This window comes from Rhinolophus ferrumequinum, chromosome 2 (assembly GCF_004115265.2).
Source record: "Rhinolophus ferrumequinum isolate MPI-CBG mRhiFer1 chromosome 2, mRhiFer1_v1.p, whole genome shotgun sequence".
In the NCBI taxonomy this organism is placed as follows: domain Eukaryota; kingdom Metazoa; phylum Chordata; class Mammalia; order Chiroptera; family Rhinolophidae; genus Rhinolophus; species Rhinolophus ferrumequinum.
Genome location: NC_046285.1, coordinates 48,385,529 through 48,401,401, shown reverse-complemented (window position 1 = coordinate 48,401,401; position 15,873 = coordinate 48,385,529).

Genomic DNA, 15,873 nt, shown 5'->3' with positions numbered 1-15,873 from the left:
AAAATATCAGGCTTAATTGATTTATATCTGTGTTTTGCTCAACTTCCAAGAATTAGATAATCTTAATATTGTACAAACTATTTAAGAGAATAGAAAATAAGGAAAAGCTATCTACTTTCACAATGATTATATAACCTGAATATCCCAACTAGACAAGAAAAATACAAGACAGTAAAATTATAGACCAGTCTCATTTATAAACATAGTTGCTTATAAAATGTTTGCAAATCTATTTGAAATATTTACATTCTGATTAAGTAGAGTTTATGCGAGGGATTTAGGATGATATCATATCAGAAAATATATTAATGTAACAAACCATATTAACAGATTAATAATACCTGTAGTCTATAAGGTACAGGAAAAGCATTTGTCAGAATTTAGTACTCTTTCATGATTGACACAAACTTCTCAGGAAACTAAGAATAGAAAGGAATGTCCTTAACTTGATTTTTTTAAAAAAAGCACCTATCAAAATAATACAGCAAAAACTGTCCTTAACAATAAGATTTTTTTTTAATTTATTGGAATGACAATTATTAGTAAAATTACATAGATTTCAGGTGTACAATTCTGTATTACATCATCTATAAATCCCATTGTGTGTTCACCACCCAGTCAGTTCTCCTTCCATCACCATATATTTGATCCCCCTTACCCTCATCGCCCACCCCCCCAGCCCCCTTACCCTCTGGTAACCACTAAACTATTGTCTGTGTCTATGGGTTTTTGTTTCTCATTTGTTTGTCTTGTTCTCGTTGTTTTTGGTTTATATACCACGTATCAGTGAAATCATATGGTTCTCTGCTTTTACTGTTTGACTTATTTCGCTTAGCATCATACTCTCAAGATCCATCCATGTTGTCACAAATGTTCCTATATCATCTTTTCTTACCGCCATATAGTATTCCATTGTGTATGTATACCACAACTTCTTTATCCATTCATCTATCGAAGGACATTTTGGTTGTTTCCATGTCTTGGCCACTGTAAACAAAGCTGTAATGAACATTGGAGCACACGTGTCTTTCTGTATAAAAGTTTTCAGATTTTTTGGGTAGATACCCAGGAGAGGGATTGCTGGGTCATATGGTAATTCTATTTGTAATTTTTTGAGGAACGTCCACACTGCCTTCCATAATGGCTGCACCAGTCTGCAGTCCCACCAACAGTGTATGAGGGTTCCTTTATCTCCACAGCCTCTCCAACACTTATTACTATTTGTCTTGTTGATGATAGCCATTCTGACTGGGTTGAGGTGATATCTCATTGTGGTTTTTATTTGCATTTCTCTGATGATTAGTGATGTTGAGCATTTTTTCATATGTCTATTTGCCATTTGTATGTCCTCTTTGGAGAAATGTCTCTTCAGGTCCTCTGCCCATTTTTCAATTGGGTTGTTTGTTTTTTTATTGTTGAGTTTCATGAGTTCCTTGTATATTTTGGATATTAGCCCCTTATCAGAGGCACTGTTTGCAAAAATCTTCTCCCATTCAGTTGGTTGCCTCTTTATTTTGTCGATGGTTTCTTTTCCTGTGCAGAAGCTTTTAAGTTTGATATAGTCCCATTCATTTATTTTAGCTTTTACTTGCATTGCCTTTGGAGTCAAATTCATAAAATGCTCTTTGAACCCAAGGTCCATAAGTTTAGTACCTATGTTTTCTTCTATGCAGTTTATTGTGTCAGGTCTTGTGATTAAGTCTTTGATCCATTTTGAATTAATTTTGGTACATGGTGACAGATAGCAGTCCAGTTTCATTCCTTTGCACGTGGCTATCCAATTCTCCCAGCACCATTTATTGAAGAGGCTATCTTTCCTCCATTGTATATTTTTAGCTTCTTTGTCAAAAATTATCTGTCCATATTTATGTGGTTTTATGTCTGGGTTCTCAATTCTATTCCATTGGTCTATGTGTCTGTTTTTCTGCCAATACCATGCTGTTTTGATTATTGTAGCCCTGTAGTACAAGCTAAAGTCAGGGAGTGTGATACCTCCAGTATTGTTCTTTTTTCTTAAGATTGCTTTGGCTATTTGGGGTCTTTTGTGGTTCGAAACAAACCTGATGATTTTTTGTTCTATTTCTTTAAAAAATGCCATTGGGATTTTGATGGGGATTGCATTAAATCTGTATATTGCTTTGGGTAATATGGCTATTTTAACTATGTTGATTCTTCCAATCTATGAGCACGGAATATCTTTCCATTTCTTTGTGTCTTCTTCAATTTCTTTCAAAAATAGTTTTCAGCATTTAGGTCCTTCACATCCTTGATTAAGTTTATTCCTAGGTATTTTATTCTTTTTGCTGCAATTGCAAAAGGAATTGTTTTTTGTATTTCTTTTTCTGAGATTTCATTGTTAGTATATAGGAACGCAATGGACTTTTGTACGTTGATTTTGTAGCCAGCAACTTTACTGTATTCGTTGATTGTTTCTAATAGCTTTTTGGTGGAGTCTTTAGGGTTTTCTATATATAGCATCATGTCATCTGCAAAGAGTGACAATTTAACTTCTTCATTCCCAGTTTGGATGCCTTTTATTTCTTTCTCTTGCCTGATTGCTCTGGCAAGGACTTCCAACACTATGTTGAAAAGCAGAGGTGATAGAGGACAGCCCTGTCGTGTTCCTGAACGTAGAGCAAAGGGCTTCAGTTTTTCACCATTAATTATGAGATTAGCTGAGGGCTTGTCATATATGGCCTTTATTATGTTAAGGTATTTTCCTTCTATACCTATTTTATTAAGTGTTTTAATCATAAATAGATGTTATATCTTGTCAAATGCTTTTTCTGCATCAATTGATATAATCATATGATTTTTGTCCTTTATTTTGTTTATGTGATATATCACATTGATGGATTTGCGGATATTGAACCATCCTTATGCCCCGGGGATGAACCCCACTTGGTCGTGATGAATAATCTTTTTAATGCATCATTGTATTCGATTTGCTAGAATTTTGTTTAGGATTTTTGCATCTGTATTCATCAGAGACATTGGTCTGTAGTTTTCTTTTTTTGTGTTGTCCTTACCAGGTTTTGGTATCAGGGTAATGTTGGCTTCATAAAATGAGTTAGGGAGTACTGTCTCTTTTTCAGTTTTTTGGAAGAGTTTGACCAGGATTGGTATTAGATCCTCTCTGAAGATTTGGTAGAATTCACTAGTGAAGCCAACTGGTCCCTGACTTTTGCTTTTGGGAAGGTTTTGGATGAATGATTCAATTTCATTACTGGCGATCTGTCTGTTTAGATTTTCCAGTTCTTCATGGTTCAGCCTTGGAAGGCTATATGTTTCTAAGAACTTGTCCGTTTCTTCTAGGTTATTGAATTTGGTGGCATATAGTCCTTCATAGTATTCTTGGATGATCCTTTGTATTTCAGTGGTGTCTGTGATAACTTCCCCTTTTTCATTTCTGATTTTGTTAATTAGTGTCTTCTCTGTTTTTATCTTAGTGAGTCTAGCCAAGGGTTTGTCAATTTTGTTAATCTTTTCAAAGAACCAGCTCTTTGTCACATTAATTTTTTCTATTGTCTTTTGTCCTCTATTTCATTTAGTTCTGCTCTGATTTTTGTTATTTCCTTTCTTCTGCTGACCTTGGGTTTCACTTGTTCTTCTTTTTCTAGTTCTTTAAGGTGTAACATGAGGTTATTTGGGATTTTTCTTGTTTCCTGAGATAGGCCTGTAATGATATAAATTTCCCTCTTAAAACTGCTTTCGCTGCATCCCAAAAATTTTGGTAGGATGTATTTTTATTGTCATTTGTTTCTATGTATCTTTTGATCTCTCCTCTAATTTCTTCTTTGACCCAGTCGTCAAATACTTCTTTGACCCATACTTCTTTAAATGTATGTTGTTTAATCTCCATGTATTTGTGTTTTTTCCTGCTTTCTTTTTGCAGTTGATATCCAATTTCAAAGCCTTGTGATCAGAGAATATGCTTGGTATGATTTCAATCTTCTTAAATTTGCTGAGGCTGATTTTATGTCCCAATATATGGTCTATCCTTGAGAATGTTCCATGTACACTAGAAAAGAATGTATAGTTTGATGTTTTAGGATGACGTGCTCTATATATGTTAATTATGTCCATTTCATCTAATGTGTCATTTAGGGCTGCTATTTCGTTATTTATTTTCTGTTTGGATGATCTATCCATAGGTGTCAATGATGTATTTAAGTCCCCTAGTCTAATTGTGTTTTGGTCAATTTCTCCCTTTAGTTCTGTTACTAGTTGCTTGGTATATTTCGGTGCTCCCTGATTGGGGGCATAAATATTGATGACTGTTATGTCTTGTTGTATAGTCCCCTTTACCATTATGAAATGTCCATCTTTGTCTCTTGTTATCCTTTTCACCCTGAAGTCTGTTTCACCTGATATCATTATGGCTACACCTGATTTTCTCAGAGTACCATTTGCTTGGAGTGTCAATTTCCACCCTTTCATTTTGAGTCTATGCTTGTCCTTGTAGCTGAGATATGTCTCTTGGAGACAGCATATGGTTGGGTTTAGTTTTTTGATCCAGTCTGCTAGTCTGTGCCTTTTTATTGGTGAGTTCAGTCCATTTACATTTAGGGTGATTATTGATATGTGAGGATTTTCTGTCATTCTATCTCTAGTTTTCTGGTAAGGCTGTGTCTCCATTGTTTCTTTGCCTTTTTGTTGTTGTCTATTATTTCTGTGTGGTGGTATTCTATGATGTTTCCCTCCGTTTCTTCTTTTATTACTGTATATATTTCAGTTCTGGAATTTTTTTGAGTTGTTACCCATAAGTTTATGTAAAAGAAAGTTTGATATTTAGAGTATTCCATTTTCTTCAGCACGCTTACTTTCTCCATTCCCATATTCTGGTTCAGGCCTTTACTCTCCCCCTTTTTATGTTTTTGTTGCCAGAAATTGTCCCTGTTGATCGTGGTCGAATAGCCTCCTTTAGGATTTCTTGTAGTGCAGGTCGTGTATTAGAAAATTTCCTCAGCTTCTGTATGTCTGGAAAGGTCTTTATTCCTCCTTCATATCTAAAGGATATCTTTGCTGGATATATTATTCTTGGCTCATAATTTCTCTCTTTCAATAGTTTGAATATTTGGTTCCACTCCTTCCTGGCTTGTAGAGTTTCTGTTGAAAAATCTGATGATAATCTAATGGGCTTTCCTTTGTAGGTTACCGTCTTCTTTTCCCTTGCTGCCTTGAGGATTCTTTTTTTGTCGTTGACTTTAGACAGCTTCAATACAATGTGCCTTGGAGAAGGCCAGTTGGTATTGAGGTAATTAGGTGTTCTATTTGCTTCTTGGATTCGAGGATCCATTTCTGTCCATAAGTTTGGGAAGTTCTCATCAACGATTTGTTTGAATATATTCTCTGTTCCCTTGTCTCTTTTTTCTCCTTCTGGTATGCCCATTCTTATATTGCTCTTTCTGATGGAGTCAGAAAGTTCTTGTAGAGTTCTTTCATTTCTTTTAAGTCTCAAGTCTCTTTCTTCTTCCATCTGTGTAATTTCCAGGTTTCTATCTTCGATGTCACTGATTCTCTCCTCCATCTGGTCAACTCTACTACCTAAGCAGGTTATTTCATTCTTAATTTCTTCTATTGAGTTCTTAATCTCCAGAAATTCTATTTGGTTCTCTTTTAAAATTTCAATCTCTTCCGTAAAATGCTCATGTTGTTCTTTGATTGTGTTTCTGAGTTCATTAAATTGCCTTTCTGTGTTTTCTTGCATCTCGTTGAGTTTTTTTCAGAACTGCAATCTTGAATTCTCTGTCATTTAAGTCACATATTTCCATATCTTTAAGTTCCTTTTCTGGAGACTTTTCACTTTCTTTCTGAACTGTCTTGTTGCCTTGGTTATTCATGGCAATTACTGATTTATTATTTCTCTTCCTAGACATCTACAGGAGTGGCTTCTGCAACAGGTTGATAGGAAGAGGTCTTTCTTTTGTTTTTCCAGTACTTGTTGGTAGAATGTTTTATTTTTTCTCCGACTGCAGCCTTTTTTTTTCTCTCTCACACGGTAGTGCTATGTTTTCTCTGCACTATTCCAGCTTCTCACACAATGGGGGGATTCCCTGGGAGACGGGCTTCTCCTCTGTAATAGTTCACCTGGGTCACAGGGCGCAGTGTCCGTGTGGGTATGCAGAGCTTTTGAAGTTCCAAAGCTCTTCCTGCACCAGATTCAGAGCCCGTATGTTTCAGCAGTTCTGTTTACTCCTGCAGGGATCTGCCCAGATAGGTGGGGCCAGGGGCGGGGTGAGTTGTGAGAGGTGGCCCAGAGCAATGGTGGCGACCACCACCCCAGCTGTTCCTCCCTCCCCTTTGCCGGAACTAGTTGGGCTGCGAATCTGTGTCTGCAGTCCACAGTTCTCAGAACAGCAAATATTCTGTTCTTTTGATCTGACACTGCTACTGTTCCGCTTCTAGCCCCGAGCAGGTGGGGGTGGGGCAAGCTCTGGGAGGGTAGGGAGGGGGCGGCTAGTCTCAGTGCCTAAGACTTCCATTCTCTGTTCGGCAGTGAGGGCTTAAACCACCGTTTTCAGCCTTCTTCCCTCAGTCTTTTCTCTGAGGTCTCTGCCATGAGCGTTGGGTTCAGCCGTGTGATATGCTGTCCCCTCAGCCCTGTGGGCCATAAGCGGAGCCCTAGCAGTCCAAGTTCTTTCCTCCCCCGCAGCTGCGGTAGTTCCGGGATGCAGCGAGCTCGGAGCACTGAGCTAGGTCTGCGTCCTGCACCCGCGCGGCTCCGTCTCTGCACTTCTCCCTTCCCTCCTCTCCAGCTCACATGATTTGCCCACCTTTAGGTGAATTCAGTAGTGGGCCTCTTCATCTTGCCTGTCTGCTGTGCAGGGAGTTCTTTGTGGAGTTATTGTTGTTCGATTAGTTGTAAATTCCAGGGGAGCTTTACAGAAGCTCACCTCATGCCGCCATTTTGATGACGTCGCCTCAACAATAATATTTTAGAGTACATTTCAGGAAAGTGGAAAGAGAGATTTCACAAAAAGACAGGGATGCCTTCTCTTATCATTTGTATTCAGCATTGTACAGGAGGTTCTTGCCAATGCAGTAAGACAAGAAAAATGTGAGTACTGGAAAGAAAGATGAAAATGTCCTTATTTGCATACAATATGATTTCCTTGGAGTTTTTAAGTGGAGAATATACAATAAGGGCTTGCAAATTTCCCTAGACACAAAATCAACATCAAAATGTTGTTCAACGGTAATAACTAATTAGAAAAATTAACAAAGAATCCCATTTCCAATTTTCAATAATAATAAAAGTCTCAGGACACCTAGAAGTATTCCTCACTAAAAAGTGTACAAGAATATTTTTTTGTTGAAAGTTACAATTATTGAAAGAAAATAAAACCTAAATGAATGGAGAAAAAGGCTGTGTTTGTGAACTTGGAAAACTCACTCTAAAGATACCAGTTCTCTCCAGTTAATGTTATAAAATAAATGCACTAAGAAGTATAGATGAGGATGTGGAGCAACAGATGCATTTACTGCTGAAAGGAGTGAAAATCAGCACAACAGCTTTAGGAAACAATTTGGTTACACCTTTTAACCCAGAAATTCCTGTCCTAGATGGAGAATCTTTCCTGTGTACATCAGCAAACATGCATTAAAATGTTTATTGCACCAAAAAAATAGGAAATAGTCTAAATGTTCATCAGTAGGAGAATGGATAATAGTGGTGTACTCATAGAAAGAAATACTATACATATTACGTATTCCAGTAAAAAGAACTGTAACTATATTTCTTAATAGATCGATCTCAACAATGTTGAATGAAAAGAAGCAAGTTATCAAAGGGTATGAAAAGAGTAGTATTTATATAAGTTTTAAAGCCTGGAAAATAATGCTATATGGTGTTTATGCTTATATTGTCCTTTTATGAATTCATGCAAACATGCCTGGGAATGATAAACAATGAGTTTATGATAGTGGTTATCTCTGGCGAGGGAGGAAAGGGCATGAAAATGAAAAGAAAGGGTTCACAAAGACCTACAAGTATATCTGATGTTCTTTTTAATAAAGGTCTGTTTGTCCCTATTTTATAAATCCTTCACCATTAGAAGATGTTTTATCCTAACTGTAATGAGGTGTCCTGGATTGGATCCTGGAATTGAAAAAATACATTAGTGGAAAAACTGGTGAAATCCAGTAAAGTCTGGAACTTAGTAAATAGTAATGTGCCGATATTTGTTTCTTAGTTTTGACAAATGTACCATGGTAATGTAAAATGTTAACATTAGGGGAAATTGGATAAAGTAGTTGTCTGTGTTATCTTAGCAACTTTTCTAAAACTCTAAAGTTATTCCCAAATAAAACATTTATTTTAAAAAGTGAGGTGCTGGATTTTATTTTATTTTTTAAATGGCGCTTACAACTATTTTCCCTAATCCCCACCATCCCCACTGTCTACTCTGACCTCTGTGGATTCACTCCTGACTGGTCCTTGTGGTCAGTCCTTCTTGGGTTTAATGCTTGTGGTCTGCACATATATTTGCCCTGCTTTAGAACACTCCTAGAGAGCAAGATGAGTCTCTCTGCAAAATCTGATTTATCCCAATTTCATGGATTGATTGGTACTCACCTAAGGTTCAGGATATTAGAGCAGGAAAGGACCCTAACAGAGCATGCTGTCCACCCCCTTTTCACAGGGAGGTAAGACAGGGGAGTTATTTCAAAAGAAATACTTGGAGACCAGGGAGGCTGAGGAACTCAGAAGTTTTGCCTCCTAGGGTTGATCTTTTTTCTCACCTCCTTGCCTCACGTAAAAAGACAAGTGTGGTTGAACAGCCTCCCTTATTTGTTTTTTGGAAAACTAGAGGAGAAGAATTGTAGATCACTCAGAAATGGTATAGATGACAGAAGACACGGAAGCTGGAGAAATCAAGGTGAGGTTGGTGCATCTTTTTGTGTCTTTGTTATGAATCTTCTTAGTATTAGACACTGCGTACTTCTGAGGGCAGAGTGGGCTGGGTGGGGAGGAAACAAAGAGTTGTAGAATGTCCCTACCGGTATGTCCCTCAATCCTTATCTGAACCCTCTGGATAGACGTAATTGCTCCCATCCTACAAATGAAGTAACAGGCTTAGAAAGATAAAATGACTATCCCAAGGCCATAAACCGAATCAGAAGTAGGCCTATTGTGATGCTGTGATATAATACATATATCCATGATTCCTGGCAGTAGCACCTACTTTTGTAATTTCTTAAGTGATAAAAGCTATAGGGGCATCTTTCATTCTGAGATCTAGAACATAAAGATGAAATGGGTGTTTTTTTGTCATTTATAACCAGCCCCTTTCAACCATACCTGAGTTTATATCAATGAGGTGACTTTTGGAAAGCCCATAGATAACTGCAGGATGAGGGCTGGTTCCCAGAGGAACCAACCAGGTTTAGACGGTTGGAACTTTCCGTATCACCTCTTTACCTCTGGGGAATGGACAGGGGCTGGAGACAGACTTAATCAGCAGTGGCCCGTGCCTATGCAATGGAGCCTCCGTAAAAACCCGAAAGGATGGGGTTTGGAGAGCTTCTGGGTTGGTAAACAAGAATGTACCCACATGCCAGGAGGGTGGTGCACCCCAAACTTCTGTGGTTGGGATTCTTCTGAACCTCATTCTGTGTATCTCCTCATCTGACTGTTCATTTGTGTCCTTTAATATCCTTTGTGATTAAACCGTTAATCTAGTAAGTAAACTATTTTCTGTCAGCTGTCCTAGCAAACGGTCAAACCCCAGAGGGGTGGTGGGAGCCTCTGATTTATTTATAGCAGGTTAGTCAGAAGCACAGGTGACAAACCTGAACTTTTGATTGGCACCTGAAAAAGGGGCAGTCTTGTGGGACCTGACACTATCTCCGAGTAGATAATGTCAGGCTTAAGTTGAATTGCAGGATAGCCACCCGGTGTCTGAGAACTGCTTCGCGTAAGGAAAACCTACACACATAGAGTAGAGAAAAACAGCGTTTTCCCTTTACACCTATGTCATAGGAAGCCAGGGCTGACTCTAAGAACTGATGATTGAGGAAGACCCCTCTGAAGGCAGGGACGATAAATTCCCCAGAGCTGACTGCCCCTCTCTGAACAGCTGGAGCTGGGAATGTGGAACGTGAGCCAAGACAGAACAACAGCCTGGAACAGGCCGACAAGAGCTTGGGGTTGCGAAGGGGCATCAGCCATGCCCGGGGTGCGAGCCTCCGTGGATCTTTCCCTCTGGAAAAGAAAAAGTCACGTGTGTTGGCTCCCCACTTCGCCCACGCCCTAGTCCTCTGTCTCTTGTGCCTGGTAGAGGGCCCCTGCCTGCTAGCCTTTCGGGCAGGCCTCCCGAAAACCAAGGTCCTCACTTTGTCTCTCTTTAGTTGGTGTGGAAGAGGCTGATGTGACTGAAGAGGGCTCCTCAGGGCTTAATTGAGGTGATGGGGGTAAAAGTAAACCGTAAATCACTATATAAATGTGGTTGTTGGCTGAACAGAGTGTAAATCTGGGAGGTTTGTGGGGGTAAGGGAGGAAAGTGCCTCTTGAGAGAGGTCTCCCAGGAGCATATGAGATTAGTTGAGGTTCAGTGAATTCCTTTGTTGGTAACTCAAGAAGCATATTTGAAGGGATAAGCCCCCTCACTTAGAGCAGAGCATCCCAGACTTGTTACCATAGTGACAGTGCTTAAACAGAAGCTTAAAACCCAGAAAACACCAGGTCAGAGGGATTCTTTTAGAACCATGATTCTCCAGTAAAGGACTGGACTATTGTGTGCTATGGAGGAGGGGGGCAGGGAGTTTGAATAGTTTCCCTTCCTTCCTGTCTCTTGCTGTGGGGCTTTTGTTTTGGTGTTTCTCTCCGGATGGATGTGACTTTTGGGAAGGGGTGCCTCCCTGCAGAAGAAACTAGTCTTCATTAAAACCTGTGTCAGAAGTTGGAGGTACTAGCAATGAACTATCCAAAAAAGAAATTGAGAAAACCATCCCATGTACAATAGTATCAAACAAAATAAAATACTTAGGAATACATTTAACCAGGGATGTAAAAGACTTGTGCACTGAAATCTTTGATGAACGAAATTGAAGAAGATACAAAAAAATAGATGTCTAGTGTTCATGGATTAGAAAAATTACTATTGTTTAAATGTCCATAGTATCCAAAGTGATATACAGATTCAAGGCAATTCCTATCAAAATCCAATGGCATTTTTCACAGAAATAGAAAAATCCTAAAATTTGTATAGACCCACAAAAGACCCCAAATAGCCAAAGCAATGATGAAGAAGAACAAAGCTGAAGGTATCACACTTCCTGATTTCAAACTATATTACAAAGCTATAGTAATCAAAACACTATGCTACTAGCATAAAGACAGACAGATAAATGGAACAGAATAGACGCCCAGAAATACACCTTCACATTTACGATCAACAACTACTCTTTGATCAGGGGGCTAGGAATACACAATGGGGGAAAGAGAGTCTCTTTAATAAATGGTGTTGGGAAAACTGGATATCCACGTGCAAAAGAATGAAATCCTTATCTAATACCATACACAAAAATCAAATAAAAATGGATTAAAGACTTAAACATAAGACCTGAAACAGTAAGACCACTAGAACAGGAGAAAAACCTATTGACATTGGTTTGGGCAATTATTTTTTGGATATGACACCAAAAACTCAGGCAACAAAATCAAAAATAAACAACTGGGATTACACCAAATTAAAAAACTTTTTCACAGCAAAGGAAACCATCAACAAAATGAAAAGGCAATCTATAGAATGGGAGAAAATATTTCCAAACCATGTATCTCATAAGGGATTAATATCTAAAGTATGTAAAGAATTTATACAACTCAATAGCAGAAAATAACTTTTTTCTAATATTAGCATTTAATGCAATAAATTTTCTCCTAAACTTTAGTTACTTTATCTGCATCCCCCCAAATTTGATACATTGTGTTTTCAGGTCATTTAGTGTGAAATATTTTCTAATATCCTTGTGACTTCCTCTTTGATCTGTGAGTTATTTAGAAGTGTACTTTTTAGTCTGTAAATATTTGAGGAATTTTTCAGATATCTTCCTGTTATGAAGTTCTAGTTTAATTTCATTATGATCATAGAACATCTCTATATTAGTTCATTTATTTCAAATTGATTTAGGTTTGTATAGTGGCCCAGAATATAGTTTGTCGTGGTGACTGTTTCACGTGCACTTGAAAAAAAATGTGTATTCTGCCTTGTTGGATCTAGTGTCAATGCAGTCAAGTTGGTTCATAGTGGTGTTCAGCTCTTCTATATCCTTACTTATTTTGTGTTTGCTTGTTTTATTACTATAAAAGGAGTGTTGAAGTCTTCAACTACAATTGTGGATTTACCTAGTTCTTTCAATTCTAAGAGTTTTTGAATAATATATTTTGGGGCTCTGTTGTTTGATGTGTAAACATTTAGGGGTGTTATACTTAGTACCTTTTCATCATTATGAAATTTCTCTCTTCATTTCTGCTAATATTCCTAGTTCTGAAATCTACTTTGTCTGACATTAATATAGCCATTCCACTTTTCATTTTACTAGTGCTGTGCTTGCATTTATATCTTTTTTATCCTATTATTTTTAACCTATCTCTGTCTTTATATTTAAAGTAAACTTTTTGTAGACAGCATATAATTGGATTTTGCTTTTTTATCCAATCTGACAATCTTTAACTGGTATGTTTAGGCCATTTAAATTTAATGTAAGCATCAATATGATTGGATTAAAATCTACCATTTAGATGTTTTATTTGTTTCATTTCTTTGTTCCTTTTATTTTCTTTTTCTGCATGCCTTTGTATTGAGAGTTTTTTTTGTTTTTTTTTTAAGAATTTTTTTTAACTTTTATTTATTTTAAGTGTGTTTTTCCAGGACCTATCAGCTCCAAGTTAAGTAGTTGTTTCAATCTAGTTGTGGAGGGCACAGCTCACACTGTCCCATGAGGGGATCAAACTGGCAACCCTAGTGTTATGAGCATCGTGCTGTAACCAACTGAGCTAACCGGCCACCCCTGAGAGTTTTTATTATTTCTTTTTACCTCCACAATTGAGTTATTACTTATATTTGTTTCTTTAAAAAAATTTAGTTTTTGCTCTAGGGCTTAGAACATGTGTCTTTGAGCAGTGCACCTTCAAATAATGTGCCACTTCATGTATAGCACAAAAACATTATACTCCTTGAACATTATACTCCAAGTTCTTCCCTCCCAACTTTTATACTGTTGTTATCATATATTGTCTTTTATGTATTCTATAAACCCACAGTACATCACTACTATTTTTACTCTAAACAGTCAATTATCTTTTAGAGTAAGTAAGAAAAAATTTTCACGTCTTTTACATTTACCTTCATTTTAACCATTTCTAGAGATCTTAGTTTATTTATATCCCAGTTCTGTCTGGTATATTCCTTCTCCCTGAAGAACTAATTTTAACAGTTCTGGTTAAAAGTACTTGTAGTACATGCCTGCTTACTGGTAATGAATTCTCACAGGTTTTCATTTATTTTTAAAAGTTTTTACTTCTCTTTTATTTTCGAGAGATATTTTCATGGGTGTAGAATTCTGGATTGATAGTTTTTAAAAGTATTTTTAAGATGTTATTTTGTTTTTTTCTGGTTTGCATCATTTCAGATGAGAAGAGTACTTGTATTTATCTTTCTTCCTCAGTAATATGGTTTCCTCTGTGTCTCTGACTGCCTTTAAGATTTTTCTCTTATCTTTGATTTTCAACAGTTTGAATATATGACTAGGTGTATCTGATTGTTTTGTACTTATACTGCTTAGAATTCTCTGAGCTTCTTGGACCCATGGTTTGATGTATTTCATAAGTTTTGGAAAATTCTTGGCTATTATTTCTTTTTCCCCAATCTCTATTTCTTCTCTTTCTAAGATTCCAGTTATACATATGCTAGACCATTTGATATCCCATAGCTCTTCGATGCTTTATTCCTCTTCCCCGCCCCCTCCCCCCACACACTCTTTTATTTGTGTTTTCGTTTGGATCAGTTCTGTTGATCTATCTTCAAGATCACTGATTTTGTTTCCTCAGTTGTATTGAGTGTGCTGATGAGCCTGTTGAAATGTCCTTCCTTCATAGACACAGAACGTAGATTGGTGGTTGTCTGGGGCTTCGCAACTTGGGAATTATGGGCAGTGACTGCAAGTGGGTACATGGTTTCTGTTGACGGTGATGAATATGTTCTACAATTCATTGAGGTGATGGCTGCCTAACTCTGTGACTATACTAAAAATCCATGGGTGAATTATATGGCATGGGAATTATATCTCAGTAAAGCTGTCATTAAACGGACACCTTCATGCTTTAGGTTCAAAGTCTACACTGATAAAAATCTGGCAGGAATCAGAGGGACGTGACATCTTACTGATAGTGTTGAAGGACAAAAAGTAATTCTGAGGAAAATGCTACTATAATTGAAGCTGGTAGAGTGATAGCCGTTATTTATATATCATTGTAGTCTATGTTGTATATGTAAGTATTGAAAACTGACCTCTACTAAGTGTTCATAACTAGTTTCTGTCTTTATCCCGCATGTTTGTTAATTCCTATAGATCAAATGTGATGTAGGGTTATTAGTCTTATAGATAAAAATGTTCCAAATCCTCTTGTTGCTCTGAATTATTTCCAGTGTTCCAGCTCCCCTCTGCTGTGTATCCTGCCTAGGACGCCTGACCCACTGGGTGCTGGTGTCATCTAGTAGTGTTCCCTTTGGACTTTAATGATCTGAGAGTCTTCTTTCTGTTAGGTTAGTGCAAATTAATTGTGGTTTAAAAAGTTAAAAATAATTGCAAAAACCGTAATTACTTTTGCACCAACCTAATATTATCAAACTATTCATGTAGGGCCTGTGGGGAATTCTCCAAACCGGGAATTTCAGGACCATTTCCCTACAGGGGGTTCACTAAGAAATCGACAAGAATCACGTGATGGCCTAACAGATGCTCCTCTCTGCAGGGAAGGTACATGTGCCCCTGTAGGGTGTTGAATGTTCCCAGACACTCAGAAGTCCTCTAGGGGGTTCTTGATGTTTCTGATGTGGACAAATCCTGAAATATATCAAGTGAAAGAGGCAAGGTATGGAATTGTGTATTAATATGCTGCCATTGGCATTTAAGATAAAGTGGGTAAAAAACATGTAGGTACGTTTATAATATATTCCTAGAAGACACTGGTGACAGCTGACTTCGAGAAAGGGAAGTTGGAGCTGGGTATCTAGGAGGAGGGGTGAGTGAAGACCTCTCACTGCCCCTTTGTATGACTTGAATTTTGAACCGTGTCGATGGACTGGCTATTCAAAGAGAATACAAGTTAAATTAAAAACAAAATCCTTCTAGCATGGTTAATCAAACCTGAGACTTAGATTGGCCCCTGATAATTTACTCTTTGCACCCATTTCTCCTCACTTAGCTCTTCCCCCTTCAGTCCCTCGACTCTGGTCATTGGCCAGCAACATCCCTCCTTCTTAGAGTCTAATAGAAACTCTGCACTGGTGTTGAGGCAGCACTTCTAAAACATCTCTTGTGACTGATTGTCATAGTTAGCCCCAAACCGTCTAGATGGGTGATTCTCAAACTTGAGCTTGCAGCTGAATCCCCTGGAGGGCTTGTTAAAAAGATTGCAGGGCTCCAACCTGAGTTTCTATTCAGCCAGTTTGAGGTAGTTCTAACAGGTTCCCAGGTGATGCTAGTTGGGGACCACACTTTGAGAACCAGTGCTCTAGACTGAAATAGTTTCTCCTGTGATGTGTTGATGTGCAGTTTTGATGTCCCAGCTGTGTCCTCATTTAGATACATGAAGAAATTAAAAAAAAAAAAAAAGAAGAAGAGGTCAGTTCCTTTCCGCAGGCACAC